Source organism: Eubalaena glacialis, chromosome 2, assembly GCF_028564815.1.
Source record: "Eubalaena glacialis isolate mEubGla1 chromosome 2, mEubGla1.1.hap2.+ XY, whole genome shotgun sequence".
Classification (NCBI taxonomy): Eukaryota; Metazoa; Chordata; class Mammalia; order Artiodactyla; family Balaenidae; genus Eubalaena; species Eubalaena glacialis.
In genome coordinates, this window is record NC_083717.1 from 166,656,209 (window position 1) to 166,680,382 (window position 24,174).

The 24,174-nt window shown below is 37.6% G+C and overlaps 1 protein-coding gene across 6 annotated transcripts in view; it reads right to left on the reverse strand.

Moving 5' to 3' along the window:
- NUMB (NUMB endocytic adaptor protein) overlaps positions 1 to 24,174 on the reverse strand; it is a 193,248-nt gene that overhangs the window by 153,521 nt on the left and 15,553 nt on the right. For all 6 annotated transcript variants that reach the window (XM_061181004.1, XM_061181005.1, XM_061181007.1 and 3 more), the window contains exon 2: positions 7,288 to 7,416. The gene's annotated coding sequence lies outside the window, so the exon portion shown is untranslated. The remainder of the gene's footprint in view (positions 1 to 7,287; positions 7,417 to 24,174) is intronic.

A 24,174-nucleotide genomic window follows, 5' to 3' on the forward strand; every position in this document is an offset into this window, starting at 1 on the left:
TTGAGTTATTTGTAGTGAGGTGGATGGACCTAGAGTCTGTCATACAGAGTGAAGTAAGTCAGAAAGAGAAAAACAAATACTGTATGCTAACACATATATATGGAATCTAAAAGAAAAAAAAAGTGGTTCTGAAGAACCTAGGGGGAGGACAGGAATAAAGACGCAGATGTAGAGAATGGACTTGAGGACACTGGGAGAGGGAATGGTAAGCGGGGATGAAGTGAGAGAGTGACATGGACATATATACACTACCAAATGTAAAAAAGATAGCTAGTGGGAAGCAGCCGCATAGCACAGGGAGATAAGCTTGGTGCTTTGTGTCCACCTAGAGGGCTGGGATAGGGAAGGTGGGAGGGAGACGCAAGAGGGGGGAGAAACGGGGATATATGTATATGTATAGCTGATTCACTTTGTTATACAGCAGAAACTAACACACCATTGTAAAGCAATTATACTGCAATAAAGATGCTAAAAAAAAGTTATTATGAAAAAAAAAAAGAATGTCCTTGGGGCTTTCCTGGTGGCGCAGTGGTTGGGAGTCCGCCTGCCAATTCAGGGGACAAGGGTTCAAGCCCTGGTGCGGGAAGATCCCACACGCCGTGAAGCAACTAAGCCCATGCGCCACAACTACTGAGCCTGTGCTCTAGAGCCCGCAAGCCACAACTACTGAGCCCGTGTGCCACAACTACTGATGCCTGCGTGCCTAGAGCCTGCACTCCGCAACAAGAGAAGCCACCGCAATGAGAAGCCCGTGCACCGCAACAAAGAGTAGCCCCTGCTCACCACAACTAGAGGAAGCCCGCGTGCAGAAACAAAGACCCAACACAGCCAAAAATAAATAAATAAATAAATTTATTTTTAAAAAAAATGTCCTATTCAGTATTGTACTACACATTCTAGCTAGAGAATTAAGCAAGAAAAAGAAATAGAAGGAATCTAAATTACAAAGGAAGAAGTAAAGCTACCTCTATTCTCAGATATGATTCTACATATAGAAAACCCCAAAGAATACACAAACACACACACACACACAAGCACTAGAGCTAATAAATGAAATTAGCAAAATTTTCAGGGTACAATATCAACATACAAAATCAGTTGAGTTTCTGTATAAGGTTGACCCTTGAACAACACAGAGGTTAAGGGCACTACCCTCCATGTAGTCGAAAATCCATGTAAAACTTTATAATCTGCCCTACCTATCCGTTCCTCCCAGTCCGAGGTTCCACATCTGTGGATTCAACCGATCTTGGATCTCATAGTATTATATGCATTTATTGAAAAAAAATCCACGTATAAATAGACCCTTGCAGTTCAAACCCATGGTTTTGTTTTTGTTTTCAATTGAAGTATAGTTAACTTACGCTTCAGGTATACAGCAAAGTGATTCAGTCAAACCCATGTTGTTCAAGGGTCAACTATACTAGCAGTAAAATATCCAAAAAGGCAATTAAGAAAACAATGCCATTTATAATAGCATCCAAAAGAATAAAATACCTAGAAATAAGTTTAACTAAGACTTCTATACTGAAAAAAACTACAAAGCACTGCTGAGAGAAATTAAAGACCTAAATAAATGGAAAGACATTCCATGCTCATGAACTGAAGAACTTAATATTGTTAAAATGGCAATACTGGGACTTCCTTGGTGGCGCAGTGGATAAGACTCTGAGCTCCCAATGCACAGGGCCCAGGTTCTATCCCTGGTCAGGGAACTAGATCCCACGTGCATGCCACAACTAAGAGTTCACATGCCACAACTAAGGAGCCCACATGCTGCAACTAAGGAGTCCGCCTGTCACAACTAAGGAGCCCACCTGTCACAACTAAGACCTGGTGCAACCAAATAAATAAATAATTTTTTTTTTTAAATGGCAATACTACCCAAAGCAATCTACAGATTCAATGCAATCCCTACCAAAATTCCAACAGCCTGTTTTGCAGAAACAGAAGAGCCAATCTTGAAATTCATATGGAATCTCAAGGGGTCCCAAACAGCCAAAACTATCTGGAAAAAGAAGAACAAAGTTAGAAGACTCACACTTCCTCATTTCAAAACTTAACTACAAAGCTACAGTAATCAAACAGTATGGTACTGACATAAGGACAGACATATAGATCAGTGGAAAAGAATTGAGAGTCCAGAAATAAATCCATATATCTATGGCCAACTGATTTTCAACAAGGATGCCAAGACCATTCAATGAGGAAAAGAATAGTCTCTTCAACAAATGGTGCTTGGTCAACTGGATAACCATATGCAAAAGAATGATGCTGAGCCCTTACCTCACACCATATTAAAAAAAGTAACTCAACCTTACACCCTATACAAACATTACCTTGAAATGGATCAAAGACTTAAATGTAAGACCTAAAACTATAAAACTCTTAGAGGAAAACATTGGCGCAAAGCTTCATGACATTGGACTTGGGAATGAGTCCTTGTATATGACACCAAAATCAAAGGCAACAAAAGTAAAAATAGATAAATTAGACTACATCAAAATTAAAAACTTCTGCTCATCAAAGGGCACAATCAACAGAGTCAAAAGGCAACCTACAGGAAAAATTGTCTACAAATCTTATATCTGATAAGCAGTTAATATCCAGAGCTCCAACAATGCAACAACAAAGAAAACCGAACAACGTGATTAGAAAATAGGCAAAGGACTTGAATACATATTCTCCACAGAAACTATATTTATATTTGTATAATGGCCAACGAGCACAGGAAAAGATGCTCAGATGGCTCAACATCACTAATCATTAGAAAAATACGAATCAAAGGCACAATGAGATACCACCTAGCACCCATTAGAAAGGCTATTATTATTATTTTTTTTTTTTTCCCAAGCTTTAATTCCAACTGGAGCTGGCTGCTCAGGGGAGAGAAGACGACACAGAAGGAATCAATGAAGACTTCCAGGAGTGATGAGGCCAAGGAGGCAGGCAACATTTACTGAATGTCTAGACTGTGCCAGGCCATTTTGCACGTATCCTAACATTTAATACTGAATGATGTAAGGACAATTGTACCCTTCTAACAGATGAGGTTAACAAATGTGCTCCAGGTCACATGGGTATGAAGAGGTGGGCTCCCCACCAGCACTCACTCCAGTATATCTGATCAAAAGTCCATGCTTTTTGCATAGAAAGGCTATTACTGAAAAACAAACAGAAAATAACAAGTGTTGGTGAGGATATGGAGAAACTGGAACTCTTGTGCATTGTTGGTGAGAATGCAAAATGGTACAGCCACTATGGAAATGGTATGGCAGTTCCTCAAAATTTAAACAAAATTACCACAATTCCACTTTTGGGTATACACCCAAAAGAACTGAAAGCAGGGGCTCAAAGAGATATTTGTACACCAGTATTCATAGCAGCATTATTCACAGTAGCCAAAAGGCGGAAGCAACCCAAGTGTCCATCAAAGGACAAATGGATAAACAAAATGTGGTATATACAATGGAATATTATTCAGCCTTAAAAATGAAGGAAATTCTGATACATGCTACAGCATGTATGATCCTTGAGGACATCATGCTAAGTGAAATAAGCCAGTCACAAAAAGATACACAGTGTATGATTCCACTTACATGAAGTACCTAGAGTGGTCAAATTCATACACAGAAAGTAGAATGTTAGTTGCCAGGGGCTAGAGGGAGGGAGGGAATAGGGAGTTGTTTATTGGGTAGAATTTCAGTTTTGCAAGACTTAGAGTTCTGGAGATTGGTTGCACAACAATGTGAACATACTTAATACTATTGAACTGTACACTTAAAAAATGATTAATATGGGGACTCCCCTGGTGGCGCAGTGGTTAAGAATCCACCTGCCAATGAAGGAGACACGGGTTCGAGCCCTGATCCGGGAAGATCCCACATGCCGCGGAGCAACTAAGCCCGTGTGCCACAACTACTGAGCCTGTGCTCTGGAGCCCGCGAGCCACAACTACTTAAGCCCACGCACCTACAGCCCGTGCTCCGCAACAAGAGAAGCCACTGCAATGAGAAGACCGCACACCGCAATGAAGAGTCACCCCCGCTCACCGCAACTAGAGAAAGCCCACGTGCAGCAACAAAGACCCAACGCAACCAAAAATAAATAAAAAATAAATTTATAAAAAAAAATGATTAATATGGGGACTTCCCTAGCAATCCAGTGGTTAAGACTCCATGCTTCCAATTCAGGGGGCATAGACTTGAGCCCTGGTCAGGCAATGAAGATCCCACAAGTCACGCAGTGTAGCCAAAAAAAAAAGATTAATATGGTCAAATTTTTAAAAAATACTTTATTTATTTATTTGGCTGCGTCAGGTGTTTAGTTGCGGCACATGGGATCTTTTTGTTGCGGCACGTGGGATCTTTTTGTTGCGGCGCACGGGCTCTGCCCCGTGGCATGCGGGATCTTAGTTCCCCACCCAGGGCTTGAACCCACGCCCCCTGCATTGGAAGGCGGATTCTTAACCACTGGACCACCAGGGAAGTCCCCAATATGGTCAATTTTATGCTAGGCCAATCAATTCCTTGCCACAGATTTTAAATACTTTTGTTAAACATTTCATATATAAAAGGTACCATACCTTTTAATAATGGGGCACACACAAGAAGAAAGTCACACAACTTCTGTTTTGCCAAAAACCTGAATCAGCATGAACTGAACACCATTTGTTAGAAATAAGAATCTCACCAAAAGATAATGGTAAGTAGGAGAACCACCAACCCCAAAGAAATATGTCTGCCTTCCACAATTATTCAAAATTTTTTGCATTTTACAAGAATATTTACATAGCCATTCATATTTACGAGAGAACCTCATCATTTACCTCCTTCCATGAATTGAATAAAGTACCACAGACTAAACACCACCATATTTGCAATTTCTATATGGTGTTTTAGGAGTTTCCATTGTCGTTTGTTTTAGCTTCAGTCAGAAAGCAGTATCTCACTTACTTAAGGGATTTTTATCCCCTCAGGCATGGCCTTGTGGAAAGGAGGCAAGGCAAATCTTCAGTAAACCTGAAGATGTTATCAGCAATTCACCTATTCAGACTACTTAAAGGCAAAAGTGGGCTAAAAAAATGCTTAAAACAAAAAAGGAAGCAAGTTAGTTGCTTAAAGACTTTATATATGTTCGTACATATATGCATGTATTTTGTTGTTGTATAAGATACACTATTTTATAATATCTGTAATCATTATTCCCAATCTAATTCTCCTGGAAACCATCTCGTCTTGTTTTTAAATGCCAAAAAAAACAAAAACAGCTTTCCCAATTATTGTACCTTTTGAACTAAAATATATTATTTCACAAATTCAGTCAATTCTTATTATTCACAGTTGAGAGAAAACGATTACCTCTATTGTCACAATAGCTAGTTCAGTCATTTTCCATTGTAAAATATCTATCTACCTGTGAGTAGTGGGGAAATAGTAGTGAACCAACTCAACTGAATTAGGCTCATTATAACATAAATCAACTAGGAATGGGAAAGCATCTAGACAGCAAGAAAATGTTCTGGGTCTAAGAGATAATGAGACGCTTGCTCCCTAGAACTTATTTCCCAGCTATAGTGAATGGATCAACACCCTCATGTAATGCTTAAAAGATTATCTAAAAATATCCCGTTACATCCAGAAATTGAGTATTAGCTATATTCAAAATTGCCACAGATCTATATAATTTTATATAATTATATAAATGCCACAATTTATATAATTGGTAAGTGTGATCAATAAGACAACCAAATATTCTATAACCTTCCAAGTTTTCCTGTCCCAATGAAAAAATGTTTTCCTATTTACTGGAAGTTTAGCAGGTAAAAAAATCCTGAAAAAGATTACATAGTTTTTCTTAAAAGAAGCAGAGAGACAAACTTGATACGTATGATGATAACACTGGCACTAGTTTCTCAAATCTAAATACTGTACTGGAAATCACTTTCCCAAATAATTCTCAAATTATTAAAATAAACAAGAAAAAAAAAAAACCCAAGTAGACTTTGAACAAAAATAACTAGCATTTTCTAAAAAACAACAAACCCGAACTACAAATCTTATTTTGCATCTTGTGTATAAATTTTTGTCTCTACTTTTGATTATAGCAGTATGCTGCTTTGTTGATACGAAAGAAAATTCAAAATCTATTTCACTTCTTCCTGTTTAGGCATCTTATTTTCAATATCATATTCTAGTAGACAAGACGAGCACACAAAATTCTTATTGGACTCATACACCATAATTTCCTGCAAATATTCCAGTTTTTCATTTATTATACCCATGTTTATATTCTTTATCTTAAAAGTAATACAAATTGTGGCAGATTATATCGTCCAAAAATGGCTACAATGGCAGATTCCATCCCATATGCTCTTATAAATTGATGTTGATACTCTTCCCTTCAAGTGGTGGGGTCTATGTCCAGCCCCTCCTCTGAACCTGGGTGGACCTTTATGACTACCTCAACCAACAGAAGAGAGCAGAGTAACACTAGGTGACTTCCAAAACTAAGTCAAATATGCCATGTAACTTCACCTTGCTCTTTTGGGATGCTCTCGCTTGGAACCCACCATGCTGTGAGGAAGCCAAGCAGCCAAAAAGAGAGGTCATCGGCAGGTGTTCTGGCCTACAGCGAGCATTAACCACCAGACACATGAGTGAGCAAGCCTTCAAACGATTCAAGGGTGGGAAGGAGACGCAAGAGGGAGGGGATATGGTGATATAAGTATACGTATAGCTGATTCACTTTGTTATACAGTAGAAACTAATACAACAATGTAAGGCAATTATACTCCAATTAAGATGTTAAAAAAAAAAATGATTCTAGCTCCCAGCCATTGAGCCACCACCCTCCCTCCAGCAACCCCACCTCACACCACTTCTTAACAGAGACAAGCTGTCCCCACCAAGCGAGCCTTGCCCAAATTGCGGATTCATGAGCAAAATAAATGACTGATGTGTTTCAAACCACTAAGTTCGAGTAGTTTGTTACGCAACAATAGGTAACTAACGCAAGTTCATAAATACAATTTGGAAAAACATACAAAAAGAGAAAGAAAAATGTTTTAATTACCCTGAGTTTCACCACTGTTAACATTTTGACACATATTTTACAATCAAGAAAATGTTTTGCCCCACCCACCTAGAATTCCAAATGCTTTGTTTTTAACAGGATAAAGGGTTAAATTCTTAAAGGCAGTCAACTGTTTGCATCTAACAAGAAATAGGAAGGAAGCGTATTAGCATTCATTCTACTTTTCTTATCCTTATTATCTCTTTCACTTACCTGTCCTCAGTGAGGTGTCTGAGGATGGCTGGCCCACCAATATTTCAATCTATGGATGTGAATCAAAATCTTGGGTTGCAACAGCAGCTGCACTGGCCTTCTTCCCTGGAAGTTGTTTAAGCCCCAAATCTGAAATTTTCAAGGAAAGAAAACGCTAAATATAGACATCTTTTTTAAATCACTCATAATTCCATCTCTACAACTGAATGGGAGCTGTTAGAGTAGGTTAAAATTACATGGAAGTGAAGGCACAGGTTTCGCTAAAATGGATTTGGGTAACATGGATTCAGTCCAACTCTACTTCTTAACAGCTATATGATCTTAGTGAAGGCACAAATTGTGCCTTAATCTCAGCATGTGATGAAGACTGAGGGGACAGGATCAAAATTTGGGGCTGAGAGTCAGAAGACCTGGGCTCTAAACTCAGTGGTCATTCTGCCTTGCTGTAAGAACTTGGATACTTCTCTAGATTCAGATACATCATCTCTAAAAGGAGAGGATTACATTAGATAATAGTTCCTGAAATCTAATTCTTGAACAGGTACCAGCCATGAGAAAAAAAAAAAATGGGTTTAAAGTTACCAAACTGTGCTTACTATGAGATTGCCTTTCCTACTTTTTTGGTGTTAAAATGGCTTCTTTTATGAGATGATGTGATAGACAGTAGTAGTTGTGTTTTAAATACCCTAAATAGTCAAAATCAAAAGCTGAAGCCCTATGTAAACAAACAAAAATTCTATTTTAGAAATTAGTGTCTAATATTTACATGAGCTCTAAAATTCCTTTTACTTCTAACATTCTACATATTCATTCACTACTCAACTAATATTTATTAGGTACCTAATATGTGACAAGTACTCTACTAGTTGCTGGGGGGCCCCAGAAATACTTAAGACTAGTCCCTGCTCTAAAAAAATCTCCCAATCTAACAGGGAAACAGACACATAAACCTCAAATACAATTTAATGGGTTAAGTCTTCAAAGAGAGGTCTTGCACCTACGACAAACATACAAGAGGTAGAATAGTAGAATGAATGAGTTTTTAAATTAAGCAGGATTTTGGACTGAGTTTTGTAGCTGTATGAGGAAACTACCTCTTTGAATCTCAATTTGCAAATTTCCATATTTGCAAAACAGGAATGATTACAGATACCACTGAGTTGTGGTAAATAGACAAGATGCTAAAAATAAAGGGCCAATCCACCCACAAACTTGGCTTATATACCTTCCAAAAGACAAAATAAAAATGTATCATGTATTAATGAGCTGGCACAAAAGGGGTTATTTACAATACTGATTTACACTCAGTGGTACCTTTCTCTACTAGCCTCTGAACAACTGAAGGACACAACCAAGTTTGCTCCATTTTACATTCCTAGCACCTCGTACAATGCCTTATAAAGAACAGGTATCAATAAATAGTTTATTAGGAAAAAATGACTTATTGAATGAATGGCTTCTCTCTCTTTTTTAATACAGGAATTAAAGTTATAGTAGCTGAAAGTAAAAATTCTTAAGATTTTTATTCAAAACTAATTTTAAGTGTATATGTTAAGCACCCAAACCTGTTGTATTGGAACCTGGATATGCATGCCTGTTTTAAAAAGCAAAATAAATTCACCATAGACAATGCAATAGTGGTGTTCCCAAATAAAAAGACTAGCAGCAACTAACATTTATTGAATACTTACTGTGTGTCAAAACTCTTCAAAGCATTTTCCGTGGATTAATTATCTCACTTAATCCTGACAACAATACTTACGAAATGGACTATTAATAATTTTATAACTAGAAAAACTGAGGCACAGAGAAGTCAAGTTACTTCCAACATCACAAAACTACTAAGCAGTAGGGTTGGAATTTAAAAAAAAAAAAAAAAAATCAGGCTGCATGACTCCAGACTCCTCTTTTTATCTTTCTTTAACTGAATAACTTTAAGAAAAAACAAAACAAAACAGATTTTACCAGAACTAGAAACATATGCTCCTAATAAGTCTTAAAAAAAAAACTAAACAAAGAGTCAATATGTGTGCTAAACACAAATATATAATATAGTTCCTGCCCTCAAAGGCTTAATTATACACCAATGTGGTGGTGTAATATTAACAAGTCACACCCTAATTTTATTCTTTTAAATTTAATTATTTCAATGTTAGACTTATCTGTATTTTCTTTCTCATTTACTTTACATTTACATTACTTTTTCATTTATTTTATATTTCAATTACATTTCCAGGTATTACTATCTTGAGTTTTCAGAGTATATAGGAAAGGCTTATATGGTTCTAAAGGAAAACTGGGTTAAAAACTGGAAGACATTAGAAACTTATTTTGTATGGACATCTACTTTCAGATATTTACATTTTTATTTTTATTTTTTATTTATTTTTAAATTTATTTTATTTATTTTGGCTGAGCCGGATCTTAGTTTTGGCACGCGGGCTTCTTAGTTGCAGCATGCATGCAGGATCTAGTTCCCCAACCAGGGATCAAACCCCGGCCTGCTGCACTGGGGGTGAGGAGTCTTACCCACTGGGCCACCAGGGAAGTCCCCAGATAATTACATTTTTAAAAACCCACAGAATAAGAACAACTGAATTTCATTTCCAGTAGATGCTCTAACAAAACAATTTCAGATGTAATTTGCAAAATATATTTTTAGCCTATAATGTGTTTTACCTAATTTCTTCCTTGGCCTGATTCTAGAACAGACTATAATGCTTTTGATGTTTTACTTTCAGTTTTAACAGCTATGTTAAAAGAGAACTAAATACTGAAATAACAATAGGTGCAGCAAACGCTTTTCAAATATGCCAGAAATCGCACTGGGTATGTAACTAGCGAAAAAACTTGACATGTGGTTCATTTAATCATAATGAACCAATACAGTTAAAGGAACACTGAGATTTTGTCCATGATTACATTTCACATCTTTCCGCCTTCATAACAGTACAATAACTAAGTCTCCTTACAATATTATAACTATTGGGTTGGCCAAAAAGTTCGTTCAGGTTTTTCCTTACGGAAAACCCAAACTAACTTTTTGGCCAACCCAATATTTTAAAAGGAAACCAACATATTCCAATGACACTAAAACAAAGAGCCATAATAAATTATGGATGTTAGTAGCAATTCCCCAATATCTTCAGATTGGAACAAACTAGGTGTTACATTAAAGAGGATATATGAATATATATTACTTTTAAAATAGTACCAGAAAGGGGAAAAAAAAAAATCTAAACTTCTAAAAACACAACTGGAAACAATAGCATTGTGAATTCATAAAACTAAATAAAAGGTTGCTGGTTCAAACATTTGGCTTGCCAAATTTTTCTCTATGGCTAAATGCTTGATACCCACTGGACATTTTATATCACCTCCAAGATTAGAGTCTTCTGCTAATTCTATGAAGATAAATGAATTCCCAGGTTGCTTATGCTCCAAGTAGCTGTCACTAGAGGAACAGATCAGAGAAGGGCAACTTAATCACATTTAAGCTTTATTCAGATCTGTAAAACAAAGAAATCTGACATACGCTCCACATAGAATATGCCTATGGAAAAAATTATACTATTTAAAGAAAAAAAAAACCAACACTTACTTTTTTTACTTTTTTTTTTTTTACTAGCATCACTATGCCAATTAGAGTAAGTATAAAGAGGAGAGAAAATCTTCCCAATTACAAACTAAGTCCTCCTAGTCAATACCTAACTCTTACAAATTTTGTTTCTCTGACTAGATATTTACTTTTATCATACCTGAAGATCCTCATCTCTTTCACCGACTAGTATCTTTTCAAAGGTTTTAGACCCACCCACTATCCAACCTCAGTTGATTACCTCCTTAATACCCCTTCTTTGTATATGAACATTAACAGCTCTTATCATTTCATTTCACCAAGGCCAAGTTCTGAGTGATGTGCTGCTCAGAATTCCAAGTCTGTGCTACATGGCCCCAAATCACTCCTCTCAAAATGGTAGCAGCCTATTCTTCTTTTCTCTTTTTTATATACTAATTCCTTGCTACACAAAGTGTGGTTCACAGATTGGTAGCAGAAGCAGCACCCAGAAGCTTGTCAGAATTGCAGAATCTCAGGCCCTACCTTAGACCTATTGGCTAAGAATCTGCAATTTAACAAGATCCTCAGGTGATTCATACACATAGAAAAATTTGAGAGGCACTGTCCTTATTCACTCATTCAGGGTCTCTTCCTCCTGCTTTACAGTTCCTCACTTCCTATCTGGCATATAAGGGACCAGATCCTTTTTCTTTTGAGCATACTGAAACCCACCAAAATGAAATAAGGAATCTTTAAATAAGACTACATAGTTTCTTCCTAACCTTTTCATAAAGGATTGTAAACTCCATGAAGCCAGGGACTTCATTGTATCCTCAAAACCAAAACAGTGCCAGGCAAATATTTGTAAAGGGAACAAAATAGATAGCAGATGATCCCTAAAGTCCTCCAACTCTTAACTCTTTGGCTCTTCCATTTGCTATGTAAGCAAAATTCTATCTAAGGCAAGGGAAGCTAAAATATGAGATCATCTAAATTTAAAAAATGAAAAATATAACACCTTAAAGGGTTTGATCGAGGTCACAAGGCAGGTTCATGATTAAGTTCATAAGACTCAACAACATTTTAATCAAATCATTACATCATTATTAATATTACTGTATTTCATTATTATATTCTAGGTCAAATGACTATAATACTTCCACTACATATATCAAAACATCCTCCACTATCATCTAGGTAGCTAGCAAATTCAACTGTCCAGAAGAGTTATGCACTCAGAGTTTAAGGAAGCCTAAAATGTACACACTGCTGGACAGAATCTGTACATAAAAATTAAAGATTACATGGTATGATTAATTTTTTTAAAACCTGAAGAAATAAGTTCTTTCGATCCTTATCTAGCTCTTGTTGAAATAGAGAAAAGAAACAAAAGGAAAAGAAATGAATAAAGGTATGGAAAAGACAAAAAAATCAGGAACCAGATATAGCAACAAGATATAGAAAAGAAGAGATCAGGATTAAAAGTAATCAAAGGTCTCAAGGAATGAGATATAGGCAAAAGTGGCTACAAAGACACAGAGCAGAATACCAACCGAAGCAGCATCCTCGTCAACAACCTCTAATGATGACACATAATGCAAGAAATTTTTAGAGCTAGTAGACTGTAGAATATCTCATAAGGTTAGTGTATCATTTCTCCCATCTACTATATCCTACATATCTAAATTAACAAGGAAATACATCCCAAACCCTTAGAGATCAATAAAAAGCAAATTAGGTTCAATATGTACTATGTTTTCTATGGCAAGTTAAGTATTGGTTTGGAAAAGTTTTCATCAATCTCTATGAAGATTTTCATCCAAAAAAAAAAAAAAAGGTTAAAATAAAGTTTTGATTCCTCACCTGCCTTTTACATTTCATTTTCCCAAACTACTTACAATATCAGATTTAATTCAAAACAGATTTAATCAGTTCATGCAGCGATTTCTATTTCTAAAAAACATTTTCTAGAAATCTCTCTATCTTATACATATATATATATATATATAAAAGGTTAAATCAGGGTGGGCCAAGACCACCAGAACAATGGACCAAAATAGAAATAGTAAAGGACTACTAAAACGGACTATAAAAATGTAAAACATCTACACGGCAAAAGACATTATGAAGAAAAATTAAAAGACAAATGACAAATTGGGAAAATATCTACAATATAAAACAAAGGTTTACTATCCTTAGTGTATAAGGAGCTCTTACAAATTAATAAGAAAAAGACAGGAGCAGAAATACCTGAATACCAACTGACAAAAAAAGAAACAAAATTATAAGCACAAGCTATTCAACTTCACTACTAGCGACCAAAGAGATGCAAATTACTATAATTTCTTGACAAATACGAAAATGATCAATAAAACCCAGTGTTCTATAAGGTATGGGGAATCTGGCACTCCTATTCACTATTATTGGAACTATATATATATTTTTTGGCATTTTATTTTTAACTTTTTATTTTATATTGGAGTATAGCTGATTAACAATGTTGTGATAGTTTCAGGTGCACAGCAAAGCGACTCAGACATACATATACACGTATCCATTCTCCCCCAGACTCCCCTCCCATCCAGGCTGTCACATAACATTGAGCAGAGTTCCCTGTGCTATACAGTAGGTCCTTGTTGGTTATCCTTTTTAAATATAGCAGTGTGTACATGTCAATCCCAAACTCCCTAACCATCCCTTCCCTCCACCCTTCCCCCCGCCCCCCCCCCAACCATAAGTTCATTCTCTAAGTCTGTGAGTCTGTTTCTGTTTTTTAGATTCTGCATATAAGCGATATCATACAATATTTGTCTTTCTGTGTCTGACTTACTTCTCTCAGTATGACAATCTCTAGGTCCAACCATGTTGCTGCAAATGGCATTATTTCATTCTTTTTTATGGCTGAGTAACATTCCATTGTATATATGTACCACATCTTCTTTATCCATTCCTCTGTCGATGGACATTTAGGTTGCTTCCATGTCTTGGCTATTGTAAACAGTGCTGCAAGGAACATTGGGGGTGCATGTATCCTTTCAGACCATGTTTTTCTCCAGATAGATGCCCAGGAGTGGGATTGCAGGGTCATATGGTAGCTCTATTTTTCATTTTTTAAGGAACCTCCATACTGTTCTCCATAGTGGCTGTACCAATTTACATTCCCACCAACAGTGTAGGAGGGTTCCCTTCTCTCCACACCCTCTCCGGTATTTATTGTTTGTGGATTTTTTGATGATAGCCATTTTGACTGGTGTGAGGTGATATCTCTTTGTAGTTTTGATTTGCATTTCTCTAATCTTTAGCAATGCTGAACATCTTTTCACGTACCTCTTGGCCATTCGTATGTCTTATTGGAAAAATGTCTATTTAGGTATTCTGCCCATTTTTTTATTGGGTTGTTTGTTTTGATGATATTAAGCCACAGGAGCTGTTTGTAGATCTTGGAGACTAATCCCTTGTCGGTCACATCATTTGCAAATATTCTTCCCAATCTCTGGGTTGTCTTTTCATTTGTTTATGGTTTCCTTTGCTGTGCAAAAGCTTTTGAGTTTAATTAGGTCCCATTTGTTTATTTTTGATTTTATTTCCATTACTCTGGGAGACAGATCAGAAAAGATATTGCTGTTATTTATGTCAGAGAGTGTTCTGCCTATGTTTTCCTCTAGGAGTTTTATAGTGTCCGGTCTCACACTTAGGTTTTTAATCCATTTTGAGGTTATTTTTGTGTACGGTGTTAAAGAATGATCTAATTTCTTTTTTTAAAAATTAATTTATTTATTTATATTTTATTTTTGGCTGTGTTGGGTCTTCGTTTCTGTGCGAGGGCTTTCTCCAGTTGCGGCAAGAGGGGGCCACTCTTCATCGCGGTGCGCGGGCCTCTCACCGTCGCGGCCTCTCCCATTGTGGAGCACAGGCTCCAGACGCACAGGCTCAGTAGTTGTGGCTCACGGGCTTAGTCGCTCCGCAGCATGTGGGATCTTCCCAGACCAGGGCTCAAACCCGTGTCCCCTGCATTGGCAGGCAGATTCTTAACCACTGCGCCACCAGGGAAGCCCCCTAATTTCATTTTTTTACATGTAGCTGTCCAGTTTTCCCAACACCATTTGTTGAAGAAACTTTTTCCACCATTGTATAGTCTTGCCTCCTCTGTCATAGATTAATTGACCATAGGTGCATGGGTTTATTTCTGGGCTTTCTATCCTGTTCCATTGGCCTATAATTCTATTTTGTGCCAGTGCCATACTGTTTTGATGACTATAGCTTTGTAGTATAGTCTAAAGGGACTATATTTTAAAATAGTTTATAAAAACTTTTAGGAAAATAATCACATTTCAAAATGCGCCTATCCTTTGACCCAACAGTCCCACTTCTAAAAAATTTATTCTAAATAAATGGATGTGTGTACAGAAGAGCCATTACATATGCCTAGCATATGGCAGGTGTTCAATAAATACTTGATGAATGAACCATAATATTGTTTATAATAGCAAGAATTGTTAACAGGAGAAATGTCTACAAATAAACCATGACATATCCCTACCCTGAAACCCTATGCAGCCATCAAAAATGATAAAAAACAGACCTATAATTATTGATTAAAAATACACCTATAATAAATTATAGATGTAAAAGAAAACCAATAAAATGTATGGCCATTCCTCAAAAAATTAAACATAGAATTACCATATGATCCAGCAATTGCATATGGTATATACCTAAAAAAATTGAAAGCAGGACTCAGATATTTGTACACCAATGTTCACAGCAGCATTAGTCACAACAGCCAAAAGATGGAAACAATTCATGTGTCAGGTGACAGGTTAATGAATAAACAAAATGTACATACGATGGAATATTATTCCAAATAGACATACAATGGAATGTTATTCAGCCTTAAAAAGCAATGTTCTAAACGTATGGACACCAAGGGGGGAAAGTGGTGGTGGGGGGGGCGTTGGTGGTGGGGGGATGAATTGGGAGATTGGGATTGACATATATACACTAACATGTATAAAATAATTAATAAGAACCTGCTCTATAAAAAAATAAAATTCAAAAATTCAAAAAAAAAAAAAAAGGCAATGTTCTGATACATGCTGCAACATGGATTAACCTTGAAGAAATTACACTAAGTGAAATAAAGCCAGATACAAAAGGACAAATATTGTATAATTCCATGTATATGAGATATTCAGAGTAGTCAAATTCGTAGAGACAGAGAGAAGAATGGAAGTTGCCATGGGCTGAGGGGAGAGGAGAATGGGGAGTTAATGTTTAACGGGTACAGAGCTTCAGTTTGGAAAGATAAAGTTCTAGAGATAGATCGTGGTGATGGTTGCACAACAATGTGAATGTACTGAATGCCACTGAACTGTACACTTAAAAATGGTCAAAACAGTAAATTTTATGTTACATATATTTTGCTACAAAAAACAATAATGCAAACCATAACACAACTTCTAGACTGCAATGAACACAGTGTCTTTATTATTTTTGAGTCCTACATTCATAAAAACGAGATTTAAAACTATATATATAAAACAGTACCTTGGTTATTCTTGTTCCTAGTCTCATTATTCAGGACCACCTACACGAGTCATCAAGAATAGTACCAAGTACAAATATTCTCCCTCTGAGGTTCAAAGCCTAGCTCTGTAAGTTACAATTCTAATAATTCTAAATAATTAAACATTGAATCAGAGTTAAAGCATGTAGCTTCTTTGCCTAACTTTACAATTACTTAAGATTAAAATCAAATAAATTCCCATGTAAATTAACTCTCTTTTCCTCTTCAGCAAAAAATTCAAGCTATCTAGACTGTAAGCGGAATAAAGAGTTCAAGAAAGAGGAAATATCAGAAATATCTGAATATGCACATTAGCAAGTCACCAGAAAACTGAAGAATAATCTATTGAGATCTGAGCCTTAAAGAATACACAGTTTATGGTTAAGATAAGTAAAAGGGAGAGCCATGTCTGACATCACAGTAAATATCAAGAATAGAAAGCCCCAACCAATCCCATCCTGCTCCTTGCATCCTCAGAGAATGGTGTAACTCTGACATAACTCAAAATATTTAGTTAAGGCATACCTAGGGAATTCATTCCATCAAGGAGTGGCAGGTACTTAAGGGCCGAATCCAAATTTAGTGCTAGCTGAAACTTTATTGAGCTCAAAAGCCAGATGTTTCCAGGTGTGGGAGCAGTGCTCCTGCTTAGCCAGCTGCACTCTCACCTCATGAAATGCTGCCCTCTGACACACTCCACAAGCAAAGGAAAGCTGGATCAACACACCTGTTCTCCAAAGGAAACCAAGTCAACTACCTGGAACTGTGAAAATGAACTGTGATGTCATTTAGGGCATAGTCAGCACATGAACAGAATAGAGAGAAATAGAGGAACGCATCACATGTAGTAAGGGTGAACACTTATTCTCATTTTTCTGTCAACTCTGTCTGGGTATGTGGGTGGAGGCGGTAGGGGGTTATCAACATCAAAAATGTTTAAAAATTCACTGTTGTAGAGAAACACTTGTACACATGTACCTGAAGACATAAGTAAGAATATATTTGTAATACCAACAAAATGGAAAAAAACAACTGTCCATCTTTAGGAGAAAAGATACACTGTGATAGTCATACAATTAATACACATATCTGAGAAAATTAACCACAGTTACACATATCCATAAGAATGAATCTTTAAAAACATAATGTTGATTAACCAAAGCAAGCAAGAATATACATACACCATGGTTCTATTTTTAGAGTTAAAAAATAAATAAAACTAAACAATATATTTTTGAAATACATACAAATGTGGTAAACTTAAAAAAAAGGAAGGGAATGATAAATAAACATTCCAAAACAAAATCCTGAATAGTTTCATCCCTGGTGGAAAGACAAGTAGATCGAAAACAAGGGGAAATATACCAACAACATTGGTAATGTTCTTTTTCTTGAGTTGGGTGGTAGGTTTACAGGTATTGGTTTTATTATATGCCTCATTACTTACATACACAGTACCATATTCTAATCTATATATCAAATAGTTCATAATGGAAAGGGAAAACAGAAAAGGAAGGGAGAGGGAAGAAAAGGAAAGGGAAGAAGGACAAACATCAATAATGGACCATGGTCAACATGGACCTCCTATCTCTCCCTGCAAAGGGCACATAAACTTCCATTAAATATAGGCTCCATCCTGAAACCCCACTAAAACAAAAGTTTTTTGTTTTGAAAGCATAAATCTGAAATGAAACGCAATTAGGTAACTTACCTATCCTCAGTTTTTAAAAATTAAGATAATGCCTAGGGCTTCCCTGGTGGCGCAGTGGTTAAGAATCCACCTGCCAGTGCAGGGGACATGGGTCTGAGCCCTGGTCCGGGAAGATCCCACATGCCGCGGAGCAACTAAGCCTGTGAGCCACAACTACTCAGCCTGCGCTCTAGAGTCCATGAGCCACAACTACTGAAGACCACGGGCCTAGAGCCCGTGCTCCGCAACAAGAGAAGCCACTGCAATGAGAAGCCCATGTACCACGACGAAGACTAGCCCCTGCTCGCCACAACTAGAGAAAGCCCGCGTGGCAACAAAGACCTGATGCAGCGAAAAATAAATAAATAAAATAAATAAAAATTTTTTTAAAAGGATAATGCCTAATGTAATATAAGAGGGGAAAAAAGTAATTTTTAATAAAATATTTTAATATGTAAATGTTCCAGTATAACCATCCTAAAATTCATATTAATAAGAAAATAGACACTTGCTCCCACACACAGAAATGCCATGAACAGGGACTTCCCTGGTGGTCCAGTGGGTAAGACTCCGTGTTCCCAGTGCAAGGGGGCTGGGTTTGATCCCTGCTTGGGGAACTCGATCCCACATGCATGCTGCAGCTAACAGTTCACATGCCGCAACTAAGAGTCCACATGCCGCAACTAAGAAGTCCGCATGCCACAATGAAGATCCCTCATGCTGCAACTAAGACGCAGCTCAGCCAAAATAAATAAATAAATACAAAAAAGAAAAAAAGAAAAGAAATGCCATGAACATGACAGCTACAAATGAAGACTGACACAAATGAGCTGTGCTGGGAAATCAAATACCACAAGGGGCAATGCCATTGGTAATATGATTTTCCACAACAGTTAACAACTCTTGTTATAGTTCTGAACAAAACAAAGTACAATTTGCTCTCCATTTACCCAGTAGTTACATCCCTGGAAAATTCAGTGTCTATTAAAGCCATGCAAAAAAACACTTTGTGTTTAAATGTAAAACAGAACTAGGATCAGATAAGTACAAACAGGTTTTTCACCCTTAAGAAGGTCTGGGGAAATGTTCAAAATTCATGCAGAACTGTCTCATACCTTGTGAGATGTATGGCATTCCTGAGTCCTGCTCACTGAATGCCAATGCTGCACCTACCCCACCTTAATCACTGTGGCAACCAAAGGTGCACACTCAAAGATCCAAGCACATCATAGGGGAAGTACTGACTCCACTGAGAACCGGTGACTTTGAGAAAGGCTAGGTCCCAATTTGGATTCTAGACAGCCCTTATTTTTCATGACATCACGAAGCTGAATGTAAATGATAAAGTCTAACCAATTTGTAACTGGCAAAGGAGGAATCCTCAAAAGGTGAAGAATTTATCGTTAGGGAAAATATAAAGGCAGGCAAAAACCTAAGGATATTCGCCTTAAATAAAGTTGATACATCAAACCAAAAGTTGGCAGTCTTTTCACCCAAACGATGGCAATCTTTAAGGACAGTATTGCTATTTTGCTAAAATACAACAAATGTCACAACTGAAAAACACTGTAACAAAGAGTATGTTATAGATCACAAAGCATTTTTAATTTTAATATTTATAGCAATTCTATGAGACAGATATCATTACTCTTTTCAAATTACTTACAAGGAAAACAATCTAGAAAAGGTCAAAGTCGGGGCTTCCCTGGTGGCGCAGTGGTTAATAATCCGCCTGCCAATGCTGGGTACACGGGTTCGAGCCCTGGTCCGGGAAGATCCCACATGCCACGGAGCAACTAAGCCCGTGTGGCACAACTACTAAGCCTGCTCTCTAGAGCCCACGAGCCACAGCTACTGAACCCGTGTGCCACAACTACTGAAGCCCGCGCGCCTAGAGCCCGTGCTCTGCAACAAGAGAAGCCACTGCAATGAGAAGGCTGCGCACTTCAACGAAGAGTAGCCTCCGCTCACCGCAACTAGAGAAAGCCTGCGCGCAGCAACAAAGACCCAACACAGCCAAAAATAAATTAATTGATTAATTAACTTTTTTAAAAAAAAGGTCAAAGTCACAGAGCTAATAACCTGACAGAAACAGGACTTTAAGCCCTCTGATTTCAAATCCTGCGTCTTTCCCTCAAACTAGTATCTGCTTCACAAAGGCCCAATATGGCAATACAGATCAAAGGAAATTCATCACTCAGTACAACAGAAGTCTCAATGGGAAAGGATCAATATAAAGCCTCAATCTATTTTGATATATGACAGATAGTTGCACTTATACTACATATATCAGTTATTTCTCAATATGAGAAATTTTTAAATGTTAACAGTCTTGTCTCATATTGAAAAAAAAAAAGAAAAATACTTAAAAAGAAAAAAGCAAACTTTTAGCAGTTACCATGACATATAGTATCTAATTATTTCCTAATATCAGAAAGATTCTGGATCAGAATCCTAATGAATCTTCTACTGAATCAAACACTTCAGAATCCCACCACAGATTCTGACAATTATTAAAGAGTTAACGAAGTCTTTTTTAAAAACTTTCAGTTTGGGGAGAAATGCATAACCATTAAGAACTCTATAAAAATCTCAAGCAAAATACCACTAACGTAGTCACTAGCTGGATCAGTCCTCTCTGAAACACATATCTAAAGTTCACCTGAGAATGACTACATGATGGGATGACATATCGAATTAGTTCTCATTCATGACCAGTAGATTAAGACTCTAAATGGTATTGTGCCATGCTTCTTACTTTGAACCACTTTCCTGGTTCCAAATACCTATATGCGCACAATAGTTTACAACATAAGACAAAAATAAAAGCCCTTGCATCAGGGCTTGATGCAAGAGGAAAAAGGAAGTAGTGTGTCTTATTATTTCAGCCGAAGAAATAAGGAAGTAAGATCATTTATCAGCAAGCACAATCTTAGACACATCTCTAAAGGGCAGAATAATCAATTCGGCATAACCTTAAAAACAGTAGTAGCTGATAATCTATCAGACTCATCCTTCCACTAATTTAAACCCAAAATCCAAGAAGAAAGAATAATTTAACTGACATTTCTCTTTTAAAAGAAAAAAACTTTTAATTTATGCTTCTGAATTCATGGGTAAAGTTTAACAGACTAGAGTGAAGGCTTTAGGGGTTACAATATTCAAGCATATTAGTTATACCTAAACACACAAACTGGAAATCTGTCATAATATTTTATCCCTCCTTTTTGTTCCTCTTTCACAAAGAGGATCTTTACCTCAGCGTAACTATGCTTGTCAAAGCCAAAACCTCTCCCTCAAAACCACCCTTTTTCCTCCCTCATGCACACTTTTAACATTCCCTTTTCCTGACTTAAAATTCACTCCGTTACAACTTCCATAATCTCTATGATCTTCACACATACTGCACTGACTTTTTTGATTAGTAGCTAATGGAAAGTACATGCAATAGAGCTTAAAAGAATATCAATTACCGGAATACCACAAACACAAAGAATAAAGCACTTCAGGACTTTATTACATTGAAAAAAAAATTTGCAATTCCTCCTGAAAAATTTCCAATTCAAGCTTGCCAAAACACAGATTAAAATTCAATTTAAATGTCCCACCCAAAAGCCTCAAAACATGCCATAATCCCCAGACACATTTGCAGAAATTTCAAATAATGATTGACAAGTGTTTTGGGGTCACTACATATATATAATGCACACTATATATATACACACACACACTGTCTAAACACAGAAACCAACAAGGAATTCTAGGACTCACCTGAAAATACAACAGCTCCCATATATAGAGAACTGACTTTATGCTAGGTATTGTTCTAAGAATTTATATACAAGTGTGTAAAAGGCTTCTCAAGATGGTACAGTAAATTCACCCAAATAACAATCAATATATAAATGTATCAAATACATAAACAAACAGTGCAGGACTTGGCGCAGTGGTTAAGAATCTGCCTGCCAATGCAGGGGACACAGGTTCGAACCCTGGTCCAGGAAGATCCCACATGCCTCGGAGCAACTAAGCCTGTGTGCCACAGCTACTGAGCCTGCACACTAGAGCCCGCGTGCCACAACTGCTGAAGCCCGTGTGTCACAACTACTGAAGCCTGCACGCCTAGAGCCCATGCTCTGCAACAAGAGAAGCCACCACAATGAGAAGCCCACGCACCGCAATGAAGAGTAAACCCCGCTCACCACAACTAGAGAAAGCCCGCACACAGCAACAAGGCCCAACACAGCCAAAAATAAAATAAATTTGTTAAAAATAAATAAATTAAAAGAATAAACAAACACTGCATAGCTGGCTCAGAAAACAATATAGGGCTTCCCTGGTGGCGCAGTGGTTGAGAGTCTGCCTGCCAATGCAGGGGATGCGGGTTCGAGCCCTGGTCTGGTAGGATCCCACGTGCCGCGGAGCGGCTGGGCCCGTGGGCCACAGCTACTGAGCCTGCGCGTCTGGAGCCTGTGCTCCGCAACAAGAGAGGCCGCGACGGTGGGAGGCCCGCGCACCGCGATGAAGAGTGGCCCCCCACTTGCCACGACTGGAGAGAGCCCTCCCACAGAAGCGAGGACCCAACACAGCCAAAAATTAATTAATTAATTAATTAAAAAAAAAAAAACAATATAAATATCTCTCAGGCAGTGATAAGGAACAGAGATGCAAAATGATGTGATGCTGAAGCCAGAGGCCCACTGGGTTCCTGGTCTAGAAACAGGCAGTGGCAGCTGGGACTTTGGCTTTCCTGGGGAACAGGGACTAAAAGTGCTCCATATGAGACAGAGGACTTATCAGAGCTAGGCCAGAGCTAGGGCTGGGTAGGGCTCCCTTATAAAGAAAACAACTGCCAACTCTGCCTGAGGTTATGGGTTACAGGAAATAACCCCCAGGAAGGTTGCAGAATACAGACACAGCTTCAAAACCAAGAAAGAAACCAGGCCACCTACTAGGTCTGTGACTGGGTCTGCAATATCCACAGTATCACCAATATCTCTGAGGGGCAGGAACTCTAAGCCTGGTTCTAGAACTGGAGTCCAAAGACAAGTGTGAAACTACTATACAAGGAGGGAGGTGAACACAAGAGGGACAAGGAAAGTTAGCTGAGACTCAAGAATAGAAGACAACTAAAGGGACTTCCCTGGTGGTCCAGCGGTTAAGACTCTGTGCTCCCAATGCAGGGGACCCGTGTTCGATCCCTGGTCAGGGAACTAGATCCCGCATGCCACAACTAAGAGCCTGCATGCTACAACTAAAAGATCCCACATGCCACAACTAAAAGATCCCACATGCCACAACTAAAAGATGCCGCATGCCGCAACTAAAGATCCCGCACACCACAACGAAGATCCCACGTGCTGCAACTAAGACCTGGCACAGCCAAATAAATAAATAAATATTTAAAAAAAAAAAAAAAGACAACTAAAGCTGCTGTTATATTCTGAATGACATTCCATTATCCATTTCCTGAAGGTATAACTATTAAGACCGTTTCCAGGGCTTTCTCTTACATCTCAGTATTTATAAGATAAATCCTCATTACCTAAGGTAACCAGGAAAAACCTAACACTCTTAAACCTTTTCTACCTTCCCAACAAACCAATAATCATGATAATCTGAAAAGATTATTTTTTTATATGCAATGAAGTGTCAAAAACCTATTTCTAAATGATAGCCTCTGACAACTCCAAAATCTAGCATCCAGTTTCCCACGGTTAAAGCAAACTGTCTTTATAACTAAATGTGTTGACTATGTCTACACAAACTTTAAGTGACGTAGTATCTCTCAAATTCAGCCTTCCTATTATCAACCAGACACAGGACTTTCCTACCACTAGGAAGGGAGTGGTTTCCAGCTTAAAGATGACACAATTGAAAGGTTCTGAACGGGAATTTAAAATAGTCTCTAGAAAGAATAACTCGGATAAAAAGTGTTTTGGTAAAACAAGCATCAAATTAGTAATCCATCATTTAAATTCTAGACCTACCTCTGCCACTAACTAGCTATGTGACTTTAGCTAACCTAAACTAGGCTTCATCTTTACCTGTAAAACAAACACTATAAGTCTC